General features: G+C 52.2%; 1 long non-coding RNA gene across 1 annotated transcript; it reads right to left on the bottom strand.

Annotated features, from left to right (window-relative positions):
• Positions 1–2,116: 2,116 nt before the first annotated feature.
• Positions 2,117–9,461, bottom strand: LOC144738370 (uncharacterized). Its single transcript, XR_013589241.1, has 3 exons — positions 8,998–9,461; positions 6,267–6,431; positions 2,117–5,541 (listed from the first exon to the last, which is right to left on the bottom strand). It is a non-coding gene; the product is annotated as an uncharacterized LOC144738370 (long non-coding RNA).
• Positions 9,462–15,737: the final 6,276 nt, after the last annotated feature.

Here is a 15,737-nt window from a genome sequence, read left to right on the forward strand (position 1 = left end):
GAAGATCTGCAAAGAGGAGTGGGACAAAATCCCTCCTGAGATGTGTGCAAACCTGGTGGCCAACTACAAGAAACGTCTGACCTCTGTGATTGCCAACAAGGGTTTTGCCACCAAGTACTAAGTCATGTTTTGAAGAGGGGTCAAATACTCATTTCCCTCATTAAAATGCAAATCAATTTATAACATTTTTGACATGCGTTTTTCTGGATTTTTTTGTTATTCTGTCTCTCCATGTTCAAATAAAGCTACCATTAAAATTATAGACTGATCATTTCTTTGTCAGTGGGCAAACGTACACAATCAGCAGGGGATCAAATACTTTTTTCCCTCACTGTACCATCACAAGACACCATTTCTCCAGAACATTCCACAATTTCACCTCCATATCACAACACCATCTCCAGACACCATCACTCCATCTCTCCACCATCACGTCCTGCCATATTCCACTCGTGCAAGCACTTCACGTTGCCATTTATTTTGCCAATAAAGACAGAATATCATGCAATCTCATGAATTCCGTCTGTGAGCTGATTGGAAGTTGCCATTCCAGTTGCCTACTATGGATGCTGCAGTAAAATTTGTCCAGATTATGGGCATCCAGATCTTTACAATCGAATATTGTGGAAATGTTTTGCCCGTAATGATTGTTGCCAACAATGGCCATGAACTCGTCGCAGACTAACACAGCCTTCAGTACGTTTATGGAACTTGTGAGAATATATTATGTAACATGTATTTTTTTTATAACATTAGGTGGTGTATATTCACGTGTTCTAGCATGTTTGCACGAGTAAATGTTCATGTTTGCATTCGTACATAGATGTGCGAGTATGCATTTTTGTTCGTGTACGTGCCCGTCCATGTTTGCGTGACTGGGAGTACGAATTTTGTCCTGCGTGTGCATGTCTGAACGGTCCTGTGCTTTTCTTCGCGTGAACAGAGTAGCATTGGGGAGGTGAAGAACTTCAGCGGGGTGAAGCGTCTCCAGGAGAACAAGCATCTTGCGAAGGAGAAACGCACCATGGAAGAGGACCGCCTCATTGAGATGAAGCGCCTTGCCAGGGTGACGCGCATCCCAGAGTAGAAATGCCTTCGAGACAATCTCCTCAAGAACCGCCTCATGGAGAAGCGCGTCATTGAGGAGAAGCGCTCCATGGAGAAGCGCTCCATGGAGAAGAAGCGCTTCATGGAGGAGAAGCGGCTCCGTGAGTTGAAGTGTCTCGAGGAGAAGCATATGGAGAAGCGTCTCTCCAGAGTGAAGTACCTCGCAGAAGTAAAGCGTCTCCAGGAGAAGCACCTCAAGGAGAAGCGCTTTGCGGAGGAGCGCATCATGGAAGAGAAGCGCCCCATTGAAGTGAAGCGCCTCGCCAAGCTGAAGCACCTCGCGGAGCAGAAGTGCCTTAGAAACAAGATCCTCAATGACGTGAAACGCGTCATGGAAAAGCGCCTCCTTGAGGAAACGCGCTTCATGGAGGAAAAGCACCTTCGCGACGTGAAGCGTCTCGAGGAGAAGCATCTGGAGGTGGAGAAGCGTCTCGCCATTGTGAAGTGTGTCGATGAGGAGAAGCGCCTCATAGAAGCTAAGCGGGTCAAGGAAGACAAGCGCCTCATGGAGGAGAAACGCCTCATAGAGGAGAAGCGGGTGGAGGAAGAGAAGTGCCTCACAGGAGAAGTGCCTCAGAGGAGAGGCGGGTGGAGGAACACAATCGCCTCTTTGAGGTGAAGCGTCTCGTAGAGCTGAAGCATCTCGAGAAGAAGAAGCATCTTGAGAGTCGCCTTTGCAAGGTGAAGCTTGTCGAGGAGAAACGTCTCATGCAGGAGAAGCACCTCATTGAGGTAAAACTTCAGGAGCACTTGATGGAGAAGCGTCTAGTGGAGTAAAAGTGCCTCATGGAGGAAAAGCGCCTAGAGAAGGAGCAGCGCCTCGCCAAGATCGAGCAACACTGGCTCCAGACCGCTACCACCAGCAACACCACCACCACCACCACTGACACCGCCTCTGCCAACACCGCCAGCGCCACCGTCGCCGCCACTCCTGTGCAGGGCCCGATTGCTCCGAGCTTTGGAGAAGAGGGCTTCCAAGAAGAGAAAGCAAACTCTGGAGCCGCTGAGCAACGGTAAACCACTCTGCGTGTGTCCAGTGTGTTTATTTTCATTTATTATCATGCTTGTTTACACAGGATGAGCCTCACTAAGTCTCAAGACTTTTTTTCAGGAGGGTCCTGTCAAGTTTGCTCACAGTTGGTAACAAAGTTGCTGCTGTTTGTGATCCAAATTGAGCGATTTGCATTGCGTGGGTTCAGTTACAGGGAGAAAGCTGCAGAATCCTCCCAGAACAGCGGGCAGCACATTCCACACAGATAACGTGGAAATCAAACCCAGGTCCCTTTTGCTGAGGCACAGGTGCTCCAGCTCTGCTGCACTCACATAATATACAGACACTGCAAACTCCACGTATACATTGCGCTATACTGTGGACAGATTTACTTTCCATAATTGGTTTCTGGGTGAGACCAGATAACGATGCGGCCATATTTCACCATTTAACCCTCCATCCACCGTGATAATTTCGCACTCTCATGCCTGTTTCCAGGCCAGCTGACAAGTTGCCTTGTAATGCACATAGACAGCGACCACTGGGAGGGGTGTCCAATTTCAAATGCGTTGAGATGAGAGATGTGAGATGTGAGTGGCTCATCGCGCTCAATGCACTCTGAGATGCCTTCAATGTCAAGGGAGGCGGCTCTGTCGACCACAAATCACTGTCGGATATTTTATTGAAATCGTGGATCGGTTGAAGCAACCAAAGGGTCACGCACTCATCCCTCACCACTTACAGTTCAGATCTTGCTTCCTGCCCTGGCTATTACTGCCGCTGCATTAACCACAAAGATACACACCCATTCCATCACAGTGGACGTTCAGGATCTCCACCGATGTCATTTTAAATGCGTAGGCAATTATGTCCAAGGGATCAATTAGAATACACATAAAAAGAAAAATGTCACTACAAATGATTCAGCTAAATTGACACAGCAAGGCCACCCACTACTGTGAAACCACAACAGTCTGTGTGAGACACAGCTGAACCTATCTCAAGGATAGCATTGCCCCATTAGAATGACAGTGCCAATACTAAGCACACTCACTGGCCATGTTGTTACTGCTGTTTATATTAAGCTTGAATGAATCCGCCACACATTCCACCCACGGACGATGGAGAGATGGCGATGTCTGCCGTAGTAAGAATGTGGAACGGTGTCGTGTTTGTCTCTTCACAGATCTGAGCAAGCGCAGCACTCCTCACTCCTCCAGGCCTTTGAAGCGAAGTCAGAGGTTGTGGAGAAGGAGACGAAGGAAGAGGTGAAAGAGATGGAGGATGAGGTAGAGACAGAAGAAGAGAAGGCAAAGGAGGACAAGATTGTAATGGTGACAATGGAGGAGAGCATGGAGGGAGAGGATAAAGACAATACGGAGATGGAGGACAAGGAGACAACAAAGGATGAACAGATGGTCGTGGTGGAGGAGATGGAGACTACGGACAAAGCGGAAACAATGGCAGTGGTGGAGGAGGAAGAGAAGAGGGTGGAGGAGATGGTGGTGCAGGAGGGTGAGGAGGAGAAGATGGAGGAGGAAGAGATGGTGCTAATGGAGGAAGAGAATATGGAGAAGACAGAAGACAGAGGTGGCACAGGAAGAGGAGGAGGATGAAGAAGAGGGGATGGAGGAGGATGAGACAGAAAAGATGGAGGAGGTGCAGGTGGAGATGCACGAAAAGAAGAGGAAGCGAGGGGGCTTCGCTCGCATGGCGAGAGCGTTCACCTCACTCCTCCGCCACTTGCTACTTTGTGGAGGCAGGTCCACCGCCCAGTAGGGGTGGTGGTCGTGGATCGGCGCCAACCGTGACCGCTATCACCACACGACCCACGGTGCCACTGGGACCACAGCTGGGGAATGAAACTGAGCAGCAGATGCCAGCACTGCAGCGGAGAATGACTGCTTCCAGGACACCTCACGTCACACACACACACATGGGACTATTCCATTAGCATAGCCGGCCCCACACTGGGCCCCATTCCATGCTGGTTTTCATCCAGGCGGTCCTCATGCGATGACCTTGCCATGGTTTCCAGGACATGTAAGGGGCAGCTGACCCAGAATGAGACAGCTGCAGGGGTCTGGTGCAGACAATGAACAAAACCTGCACGTGACAAGTCTTAAGGCCACCCGGTTAAGAATTAGGATCAATATTTTGTTGCTGTTGTTACTATAAACTGTGAAATCAACTCATGAGGACACAACGTAACGTTGCATTGCTTGCGAGTGCTGCCTGGGTTGGTTAAATGTGCCTTGGCTCGTGTGTGCGGTGTCCCGGCTGTGTGTGCGGTGGGACAAGGATATAGATAAAAAGAGACGTTTTGGGAAATGGTTCTTCAGAGCACATATTCAGGTGATTCGCCTTCACGACAAATCCACCCCTCATCTGCCCCACTGCTCCTTTGCTGCACTGCCTCATTACTCCATTGCTCCTCTGCTCTATTGCCCCACGTCTCCACTGCGCTCTGCTTCACTGTGGATTAAAGAGAAAGGAAATGCAGGACTGTGCCACTGCTCCACAATCCCAATTGCTTTGGAACAATATTCAAAGAATGCTGCTGCTCACTAAACAGGTTGCTGCTTATGTCTTTAACGTGGGAGGTGTTTAGAGGTGGCCGATGGACCTTGTGGTCATAGCACTGAATTGGCACCACGGAGTACCTGGGATTGAATCCAGGCAGTCACCTGTGATCAAAGCAGATTCTCAAGTCTAGCGAGTCAATGGTCTCAGCCCGGTCATCATTTACTGCACAACATCAACTATCACATGGCTGCAATGTGGTTCTCCATGTACTTAGGATAAATTCCAGCTGTAAGAAGTAACAACATTGTTGTGACCAACGTTGCTCTTAAATAAAGAACAGGTGGGAAAGTCCTGCCCTTTACAATGTGGACCAGACAGCACTTAAAGGGTACTCAGAGTTCAGTGTGCCATTCTCAAGCACAAGGCATCATCATCACCACCCATCAACATTGCCAGCCATCTCACAAACCCCACACTCACCATAATACTCACACACCCACACTCACCATAATACTCACACACCCACACACTCACCATGATACACACCCACACTCGCACCATGATACACACCCCTACCATCCTACTCTCACACACATCATGAAAGTCACACACGCACCATTACTCACACACAAACCTACAAACTCACAACGACAACAGCCGTAATTTGCAACTACATGATGGTGATATCACAACAACCCAGGTGCCATGGGTTGACTGCTGTGCCAGGCTAGGTGCAGGAGGAGGTCACGGGACAGAGCCAGGTGTCATGGGTTGACTGCTGTGCCAGGCTAGGTGCAGGAGGAGGTCATGGGACAGATACTGATGCTGTGGGTTGACTGCTGTGCGACAATCCCACTTGGGCGACAGCCAAGGCCAAAGGTCGGAGTGCAGCCAGTAAACTCCTGAACCTGCACCACCTAGAGAGAAGGGGACATGGAGACATGGGGAGAGAGAGGATGGAGACATGGGGAGAGAGAGGAGGGAGACACGGGGAGAGAGAGGATGGAGACACGGGGAGAGAGAGGAGGGAGACACGGGGAGAGAGAGGATGGAGACACGGGGAGAGAGAGGAGGGAGACACGGGGAGAGAGAGGATGGAGACACGGGGAGAGAAGGGAGACACGGGGAGAGAGAGGAGGGAGACACGGGGGGAGAGAGGAGGGAGACACGGGGAGAGAGAGGATGGAGACACGGGGAGAGAGAGGATGGAGACACGGGGAGAGAGAGGATGGAGACACGGGGAGAGAAGGGAGACACGGGGAGAGAGAGGAGGAAGACACGGGGGGAGAGAGAGGAGGGAGACACGGGGAGAGAGAGAGGAGGGAGACATGGGGAGAGAGAGAGGAGGGAGACACGGGGAGAGAGAGGATGGAGACACGGGGAGAGAGAGGAGGGAGACACGGGAGAGAGAGGAGGGAGACACGGGGAGAGAGAGGAGGGAGACACGGGGAGAGAGAGGAGGGAGACACGGGGAGAGAGAGGAGGGAGACACGGGGAGAGGATGGAAACACGGGGAGAGAGAGGATGGAGACACGGGGAGAGAGAGTGAGACAAAGCAGGCACCTGTGGGCCAGGTGCCTCCTTTGTCTCCCCCCCCCACCACCGCCACTTCTGATGTGTCGACACCGCGCTTGGTGCTCACCTTCTCCTGGCTGAGTCGACGTAGAGGAGGCCCAGCCAGCGAGCCGCCACTTCAGAAGCTCGCGAGCCACCGACGGTGGCCGTGAGAGGGAATCCAAATCAGCCTCTCGCCACCCACAATGCACAGCGCCGCCTCCACTCGCCCCGGCCTCAGCGGAAGTAGCAGCTGGGGGAGGCGAGGGGGGTCAGGGGGGTGAGGGGGGTGAAGGGGGGTGAGGGGGGACATGGGGGGTGACGCAGGGGGAGTTATGGGGTTGAGGGGTTATTCATAATAAAGGTTAATTTGGGTTAGTCTCCAACACACTGATGTGCTAAAGTATAAACTAAGTGGCACTTTTTGTTCACGTGACAAACTTTATTAATTGGCTGTGTTGGGTGGTGACAGGTTTTAAGACACATTTATATTCACACGATCTTACCGCTAAAAAAAAACCTTTATTATGGGATTGGAGAAAGTTAGGGGTTCAAAGGGTTAGGGGGTTGGATTTAGAGGCATAGGGGTTTAGAGGGTGAGGGGTTTAGAGGGTGAGGGGTTTAAGGGTTAAGGGGATTAAAAAGTTAGGGTGTTAAGGGTGAAGGGGATTAGAGGGTTATAGTTTTCGGAGTATAGGGGTTTGGAGGGTTAGAGGGTTAGGGGTATAGAGGCTTAGGTGTTTATAGGGTTAGGGCTTTAGGAATCTATGGGTCTGTGATTAACACGAACCCTATAGGAGACCCAGTGATTAACACTCAACCCTATGGGAGACCCAGTGATTAACACTGAACCCGATGGGAGCCCAAGTGAGTCACACTGAACTCTATGGGAGACCCATTGAATAACACTCAACCCTATGGGAGACCCAGTGAGCAACACTGAACCCTATGGGAGTCCCAATGATTAACATTGAACTCTAAAACCACCCACTCCCGAGTGTAAGTGGGTGAGTGATTGTGTGGGTGAGTAGGTGAATGAGTTTCTGATTGAGTGGCTGAGAAAGTGGGCGAGTAGGTGATTTATTCAATGAGTGGATGAGTGGGTGAATGAGTGGTGAGTAGCTGAGTGAGTTTATGAGTCGGTTAGTGGGTGAGTGAGTGGAGGTTGAGTGAGCGAGTGAGTCTTCGAGTGAATGGGCGAGTGATTGAATTAGATAATGATTGACCGAGTTGCTGAATGAGTGAGTGACTGAAGGAATGAGTGGGGAAACGAGTGAATTGGTGAGGGAGTGGGTGAGTAAATAAGAAAGTGAGCGAGAGAGTAGATGCGTGAGTTTTTGAGCGAGTGGGTCGGTGGTTGTAGGAGTTTTTAAGTGAGTGGATGAGTGATTTTCTGAGTGCATGAGTGAGCGAGTTAGTGAGTAAGCGTGGCTGATTGAGTAAATGAGTAGATAGGTTAGTGAGTGAGTGTGGATGAGTAAAGGAGTTTTTGAGTGGGTGGTTTGGTGATTGACCGAGTTTCTGAATCGGTTAGTGGGTTAGTGAGCTTCTTCGTGCGTCTGTGAGTGAGTGAGTCTGTGAGCGAGTGAGTCTGAGAGTCTGAGAGTGAATGGGTGAGTGAATGGGTGAGTGAGTTTCTGAGTCAGTCTATGAGTGAGTGGGTGAGCGAGTGGGTGAGAGATTGGATGAGCGAGTGGATGAGTGAATGGATGAGTGAGTGGATGAGTGAGTGGATAAGCAAGTGAGTCCACGAGTGAGAAAGTTGTTGAATGAGTGGGTGAGCGAGTGGGTGAGTAAATGGGTGAGTGAGTGGAGGAGTGATATTCTGAGTTGGTGGTTGAGGGAGTGGGTTCTTAAGTGAGTGGAAAAGTGGGTGAGTGAGTGTGTGGGTGGGTGCGTGATTTAGTATATGAGTGATTGATCGATTGTGTGGGTGAGTGAGTAGGTGAGTGAGTTTCTGAATGAGTGTCTAATAGACTGGGTGAGTGAGTGGGTGAGAGTCTCCAAGTGAGTGGGTGAGTGAGTGGGTTGTTGAATGAGTGAGTGGTTGAGTGAGTGGATGAGTGAATGGATGAAATTATTGAGTGGTGGGTGGATGAATGAATTTCGGAGTGGATGAGTGAGCGACTGAGTCTGTGAGTGAGTGAGTTGGTCAGTGAGTGGCTGAGCGAGTGGATGAATAAGTAGGTCAGCGAGTGGGTGCGGATAAGTGAGGTAGTTTTTAAGTAAGTGGGTCGGTAGTTGAGTGAGTTTCTGAATAAGTTAGTGGGTGAGAGCTTCTAAGTGAGTCTGTGAGTGATTGAGTCTGTGAGCGAGTGAGTCTATGAGCGAGTCTATCAGAGAGGGAGTCTGTGAGCGAGTAAGTAAGTGGGTGAATCTGTGCGCGCATGGGTAAGTGGGCGAGTGAGTGTACGATTGAGTGGGTGAATTATTTTGTGAGTCAGTTTCTGAGCGTGTGAGTGGGTGAGTTTATGAGCGATTCTGTTAGTGGATGCACGAGTGGGTGAGCAAGTGGGTGGGTAAATGGGTGAGCGAGTTCTTGAGTGAGTTTCTGAGTGAGCGGCTGAGTGAGTAGGTGAGGGATTGGGTGAGCGAGTAAGCCTGTGAGTCGTTGAGTGGGTGGGTGCACGAGTGGATGAGTCTGTATGAGTCTATGGGTCTTTGTGTAAGTATATTGTCCGTGTTTCGACGGGTCTTTGTTTGAGTTAATTGGTTTCTGTGTGAGTCAATGGGTCTATGCGAGTCTATGGATCTATGTGCGAGTCTTTGGGTCTCTGTGTGGTGCACATAGCCTGGCATGTGAGTGGGGGGTACCGTACCCCTGTGCGTATGTGTGGCGGGGGCACCGTAACCTCGTGTGTATGTGGGTGGGGTACGGTAACCCTGTGCGAGGGGATCTTCCCCCCGGGGCAGAGGGAGGATCTTGAAGGTGGACCTGGAAGCGCTCGGCTTGGGAGACAAACCATCCTCCTCCTGCTTCTTGTTGTTGTGCTGGGGGGGAGGGGTGTCGAGAGGGAGGAAGGGAGGAGGAAAAGAGGAAACTAAACTATTTCAATTTTTCCAGGTAATGCCCACCGAGCTACACAGCTCTTCTTCAGAAGGGAAAATGCCACAAATGATAAGTCAACGAAGTGGCCTATCATCACGTCGACATTTATAGAAACCAAACACTCTGAACGTGACCACGGGGAGAGAGGGAGACACGCAAACTCGAAATATATAGCAGGTGTGAGGGTAGGGATCGAACCCACGACCTCCTGTATAACAGGCGAGGTAGTTATGGGAGAAAGGAGAGGGATAGTTCCATAATTCTTTAGAAGTAACCACTCGGCCACGCCGAGAGGGATAGAGGCAGGGAAGGAGAGGGAAGTAGAGGGTTGGGGGAGAGTGAGGGGAGGGCAGGGAGAGGGAGGAAGAGTGGGTAAAGGGAGGGGGGGGGAAATAAGTCAAGCTCACAGTATTGCTTGCACTCAACATGATACAATCACCATCAAACTCACACTGTCACATACCATCACTCACATACTCACCATGATACTCACACACTCACACACACTCACCCTCATAAACACACCCCTACCATCCAACTCACACAGACACGACATGATAGTCACACACTCAATCACCATTACTCACACACAAGCCCACAAACTCACAACGACAATGGCCGTCATTCGCCACTACGTGGCGGTAATGTCATCACAACAAACCAGGTGCCATGGGTTGACTGCTGTGCCAGACTAGGTGCAGGAGCAGTAGGACACGGGACAGACCCAGGTGCCATGGGTTTGCTGATGTGCCATGCTAGTTGCAGGATGAGGAGGTCATGGGACAGACCCAGGTGCCATGGGTTTACTGCTGTGCCAGGCTAGGTGCAGCAGGAGGTCACGGGACAGATGTAGGTGCCACAGGTTAACTGCTGTTCCAGGCTAGGTATAGGATGAGGTCATGGGACAGATCCTGATACTATGGGTTGACTGATGTGCGACAATCCCACTCAGATGACAGCCAAGGTCAAAGGTCGGAGTGCAGCCAGTCAACTCCTAACCCTTTAACCTGGACCACCCAGAAATAAGAGGGGGGATGGAGACACGGGGAGAGAGAGCAGAGGTAGGAGGAGAGTGTGTGGAGGAAGCGAGAGCTCCTATAGAGATGCAGGAGGTAAAGATGGCCCAGAATCAATGACGACTGCAAGGTATGCTGGGAGGCAAGGTCATGTGACCATAGGGGCGGCAGTGCTGGCTGGAGCAATCGTTGTTGGAGCCGCATGGGCAGAGGACATGGAACGCATCTTTCAACCCAGCACCTGCACCAACCACAATCACCACCACAACTAAAACCAAAACAACCATAAAATAACCACAACGATAATCATACCTCCAATTAGTATGGTTGGCTGGGTAGGGTGCAATTGAAGTTCAAAATACATACAACTACCATAACAACCATCATAACCACCTACACCACAACTATGTCCACTACAACCACAACCTACACAATTATAACAAATATAACCACAAACACACATATAACCACAACTTACACAACCACAATTATAACCACAACCTAAACCACCACAACCAGAGTCACAACTACCATAACAACCAACATAACCACCTGTAACCTCCACCACAACCACCTATAAAACCAAAACTAAAGCCATGATCATAACCACAACCACCACCATCATCACAACCACAACCATCATCACAACCACCACCACAACCACCACCACAACCACCACCACAACCACCACCATAACCAAACAACAAAAAATTGACGCAGATACTACAATACCACTGCATAAAGGGTCTTTATCCCTCTGTGGGTGAGTGGCTGAGTGGGTGGCTGAGTGGGTGGGTGAGTGACTGAGTGGGTGTGTGGGTGAGTGGCTGAGTGGGTGAGTGAGTGGCTGAGTGGCTGAGTGGGTGAGTGGCTGAGTGGGTGAGTGAAAAATGGACGCGAACCTGCACCTCTGTATTGCAAGCCCAGTGAGCTCACGCCCCGCGTGTGTATCGGGGTAAAGTGCGGGCACGCCCAGCGTGGGAGAGTAGACCAAATACTCCACATCGCGGCCTCTAGTCGAGGCCATTTCTGCCACGACAACAAATCCGCCCCTCCAGAGACACAAACAACTAAATGTAACTCATCCCATCAGCCACAATCTGTCAGTGCCTCTCATCATCATCATCAGCAGCAGCAGCAGGGCCGTGACCTCAACAGGCGCGTCCTCTGCCCCCCTCACCACCGCCACTGCTGCTGCTGCGTCCACAGCGTGCAAGGTGCTCGCCTTGTTCGGGCTGAGTCGACGTAGAGGAGGCCCAGCCAGCGAGCCACCGCTTCAGAAGCTCGCGAGCCACCGACGGTGGCCGCGAGCGGGAATCCAAATCGTCCGCTCGCCACCCACAATGCACAGCGCCGCCTCCACTCGCCCCGGCCTCAGCGGAAGTAGCAGCGGGGGGAGGGGCGGGGCGAGGGGGGTGAAGGGGCGGGGCGAGGGGTTGGGCATGGGGGGGAGGGGCTCCGGTGGAGGGGAGGAGCTCCGGTGGGGGGGAGGGGCTCCGGTGGGGGGGAGGGGCTCCGGTGGAGGGGAGGAGCTCCGGTGGGGGGGAGGGGCTCCGGTGGGGGGGAGGGGCTCCGGTGCGGGGGAGGAGCTCCGGTGGGGGGGAGGGGCTCAGGTCTGCGACGTCACGGTGGGCGTGGTCACTTGGTACCGCCCCCTCGTGTCTCCCTCAGGCAGTTTGTCCGTTAGAGAGTCGGGGGGAGCATCTGGCGAAGGTGAGAAATGGTGTGAGTCTGTGTGTGTGTGAGTCTGTGTGTGTGTGTCTGTGTGTGTGTGAGTCTGTGTGTGTGTGTATGTGTGTGTGTGTCTGTGCGTGTGTGTGTGTCTGTGCGTGTGTAAGTATGTGTGTGTGTGTGTGAGTCTGTGTGTCTGTGTGTGTGTGTAACATCATGGCACAAAGTGGGGATAACCCTGCTGAGGCTGCGGTGCCTCAAATATTGGAAGAGGTCACCCCCTGTGAGTGGCTGGCTGAGGTACCGGCTGTTGAGGAAGTACTGAGGGCGATCCGGAGTCTGAGACCAGGGAAGGCACCGGGCAGAGATGATCTCCCAGGCGAAATGCTGAGGGAGGGTGGCGTTTGTGCACAGACTGCCCTATATGACATCATAACAACAGTCTGGACCACTGGACGGGTTCCGCAGGACTGGAAGGATGCCCTGGTGGTCCCCCTCTTTAAGAAGGGGGACCGTACCGACTGTAACAACTACAGGGGCATCTCACTCCTCAGTGTGCCGGGTAAGGTCCTGGCAAGGATTATTCAACATCGCCTTGCTAGGCATGCTGAGGAGAGGCTTGCGGAGCCCCAATGTGGTTTCAGGAAAGGGCGGTCCTGCACAGATGCCATATTTTCTGTCCGTCTGCTACAGCAGAGGTGTAGGGAATTCCAAAAAGACCTACATCTCTGCTTTATTGACCTGGTCAAGGCCTATGATACCATCAGTAGGACTGGGCTCTGGGTTGTTCTTCGTGCTTTCGGAGTCCCTGACCCTCTGCTCACGATCATTAAGGACCTTCATGATGGTGAGCGGGCCCGGGTAAAACTACGTGGCCGGGAGTCGGAGCCTTTCCCTGTACACCTTGGGGTGCGACAGGGATGTCCTCTGGCTCCCACATTATTTAACATCTATTTCGACTGCGTAGTTCGTGAAGCCTTCAATAGCTGTACCGGGGGAATTACCATTTGGTACAGATACAATGGGAGGCTGATCGACGCCCGGGTGCGATCAAGGGATGGCTCCCTATTGGTCAACCACGTTATGTATGCCGATGATTTGGTAATAGCTGCTCATTCAGAAGAGGAGTTGGAGACGCTGCTGCTGAGACTGGAGCGTGCCACTAAGAGGTGGGGCCTTACCATCAGCCCCACCAAAACTAAGCACCTGCCTGGGTATTTTGTACCATCGGGCACTCCGCCCCCACAACTCCCAATCGGTGATGGGGCAGTTGTGGAGAGAGTAGAGAGTTTCCCATACCTGGGCAGTGTGCTCATGACCGGCTCCAGTTTATCAGCAGAGGTCTCACTCCGAATCAGTCGAGCGGCAATATCTTTTCATCGGTTGCGTAACGCTGTGTGGAAGCTACCTGGTCTGTCGCTCCGCACGAAGCTTCAGGTCTTCTCGGCCACGGTCATTCCCTCCCTTCTCTATGCTTGCGAAACGTGGACCCCCCTAGTGGAGCATCTTCGCCGGTTGGAAACATTTAGGCTGGCCTGCCTACGATCCATCCTGGGTTTAACCAGGCTGGATTGTGTGAGGAGCTCACAAGTCCTTGAAAGATCTGGGCAAAGTCCCATCAGTGAGCTCCTCCGGCAGGCAAGGCTGCGTTGGCTGGGTCATGTAGCCCGCATGCCCAGCCACCGCATGCCTAAACAGCTTTTGTTCGGCCGGATCGAGGGGGCTAAACGGGCGCGGCACGGGCTAGAGAAGAGATGGAGTGATGTGGTACAGGAGGACGTGGAGCTGAGTGGACTTGCCGATGACTGGTACCAGCGGTGTCAAGATCGGCCTCAGTGGAGGAGGCTCGTGAAGGATGCTACTGGGCAGTTGGAGGCAGTCGCCCTCCAACAACAACGGAGGGCGGAGGAGCGACGCTCACAACAACGAGCGGAGCGCCGGGTGGCTAAAGCACAGCAAGTTGGCACAGTAGGGGGCACAGGTGGTGCATCAGCCAGTCATCTCGGTCATCTCGGTCAGTCGACCCGTGGCACCTGGGTCTGCCCCGTGACCTCCTGCCAGCGGGCGTTCGACACTTCACGTGGCCTCAAGGTGCACATGGCCTGGCACAAGCGTCGTGGTGACGTCACCGCCACTTAGTGGCGAATGGCGGTTGTTGTTGTTGTTGTGTGTCTGTGTGTGTGTAAGTATGTGTGTGTGTGTGTGAGTCTGTGTGTGTGTGAGTCTGTGTGTGTGTGAGTCTGTGTGTGTGGGGAGCGGTAGTGTAGCGGTTAGCGCGCTGCGCTATGAACCTGGCGACCCGGGTTCGATTCCCGCTCACGGCTAACACCAGTGACGATTATCTGAACCGGTCCTGGGCCTCCCCTAGGTCGACTCAGCCTTAAATGAGTACCTGGTGCGGTGTGTAAACATCGCCACTGGGGAGACAAAGACGGTCGGGCGTGGTGCTGGCCACCCACCCCCTCGTGTACCGTTCCGGCCTTCATAGGTGCTCGCTAACAGCACTTGCCCCTACAGTCTGTTAAGGCTATACGGGGGATCTTTATCTTTGTGTAAGTATGTGTGTGTGTGTGTGAGTCTGTGTGTGTGTGAGTCTGTGTGTGTGTGAGTCTGTGTGTGTGTAAACACAAAGACGGCCGGGCGTGGTGCTGGCCACCCACCCCCTCGTGTGCCGTTCTGCCCTTCATAGGTGCTGCTGGCTAACAGCACTTGCCCCAACAGTCTATTTCAGCTATAAGGGGGATCTTTATCTTTGTTGTTAGTGGTGGTGGTGCTAATGATGTTGATGGTATTGGTGGTGTTGGTGGTGTTGATGGTGGTGGTCGTGGTGGTGTTGTTTGTGATGGTGGTGGTGTTGGTGGTGTTGGTGGTGGTGTTGGTGTGTTTGTGATGGTGGTGGTGTTGGTGGTGGTGTTGGTGTTCTTGGTGGTGGTCTTGGTGGTGTTGTTTGTGATGGTGGTGTTGTTGGTGGTTGTGGTGGTCGTGTTGGTGTATTTGTGATGGTGGTGTTGTTGGTGGTGGTGTTCTTGGTGGTGGTGTTTGGCGTGGTGTTGGTGATGTTGATGGTGATTTTATTGTTAGTGTTGGTGGTGTTGATGGTGGTGTTGATGGTGGTGTTGTTGATTGTGGTGTTGGTGGTTGTTGTGTTGGTGGTGGTCTTGGTGGTGGTGTTGTTGATTGTGGTGTTGTTGGTGGTCGTGTTGGTGGTGGTGGTCTTGGTGGTGGTGTTGGTTGTGGTGGTGTTAGTGGTGTTGATGGAGGTGATGTTGATGGGGGTGGTGTTGGTGATGTTTTTGGTTATGGTGTTGATGGTGGTGATAGTCTTGTTTGTGGTGGTGTTGCTGGTGGTATTGGTGTTGATGGTGGTGTTGATGGTGGTGTTGTTGATTGTACGATCCATCCTGGGTTTAACCAGACTGGATTGTGTGAGGGGCTCACAAATGCTTGAAAGATCTGGAGACATTCCCACCAGTAAGCTCCTCCGGCAGGCAAGGCTGCATTGGCTGGGTCTTGTAGACCGCATACCCAAGCAGTTTCTTTTGGTTGCATAAAGGGGGCTAAACGGGCACGACATGGGCTGTCAAAAATATGGACTGATGCTGTATGGGAGGATGTGGAGCTGAGTGGACTTGCAGAAGACTGGTATCAGCGGTGTGGATAGCATCCTTCACGAAGAAGCTCGTGAAGGATCCTAACGGGCAGTAGGAGGCAGTCACCTTCCAACAACAACTGAGGACAGAGGAGTGACGCTCACAACGAGTAGCGGATAAAATTCAACAAGTTGGCACAGTTGGGGATACAGCTGGTGTATCTGTAGTGGTGG

The sequence above is a fragment of the Lampetra planeri genome, chromosome 82 (genome assembly GCF_965212315.1).
Source record: "Lampetra planeri chromosome 82, kcLamPlan1.2.h2, whole genome shotgun sequence".
In the NCBI taxonomy this organism is placed as follows: domain Eukaryota; kingdom Metazoa; phylum Chordata; class Hyperoartia; order Petromyzontiformes; family Petromyzontidae; genus Lampetra; species Lampetra planeri.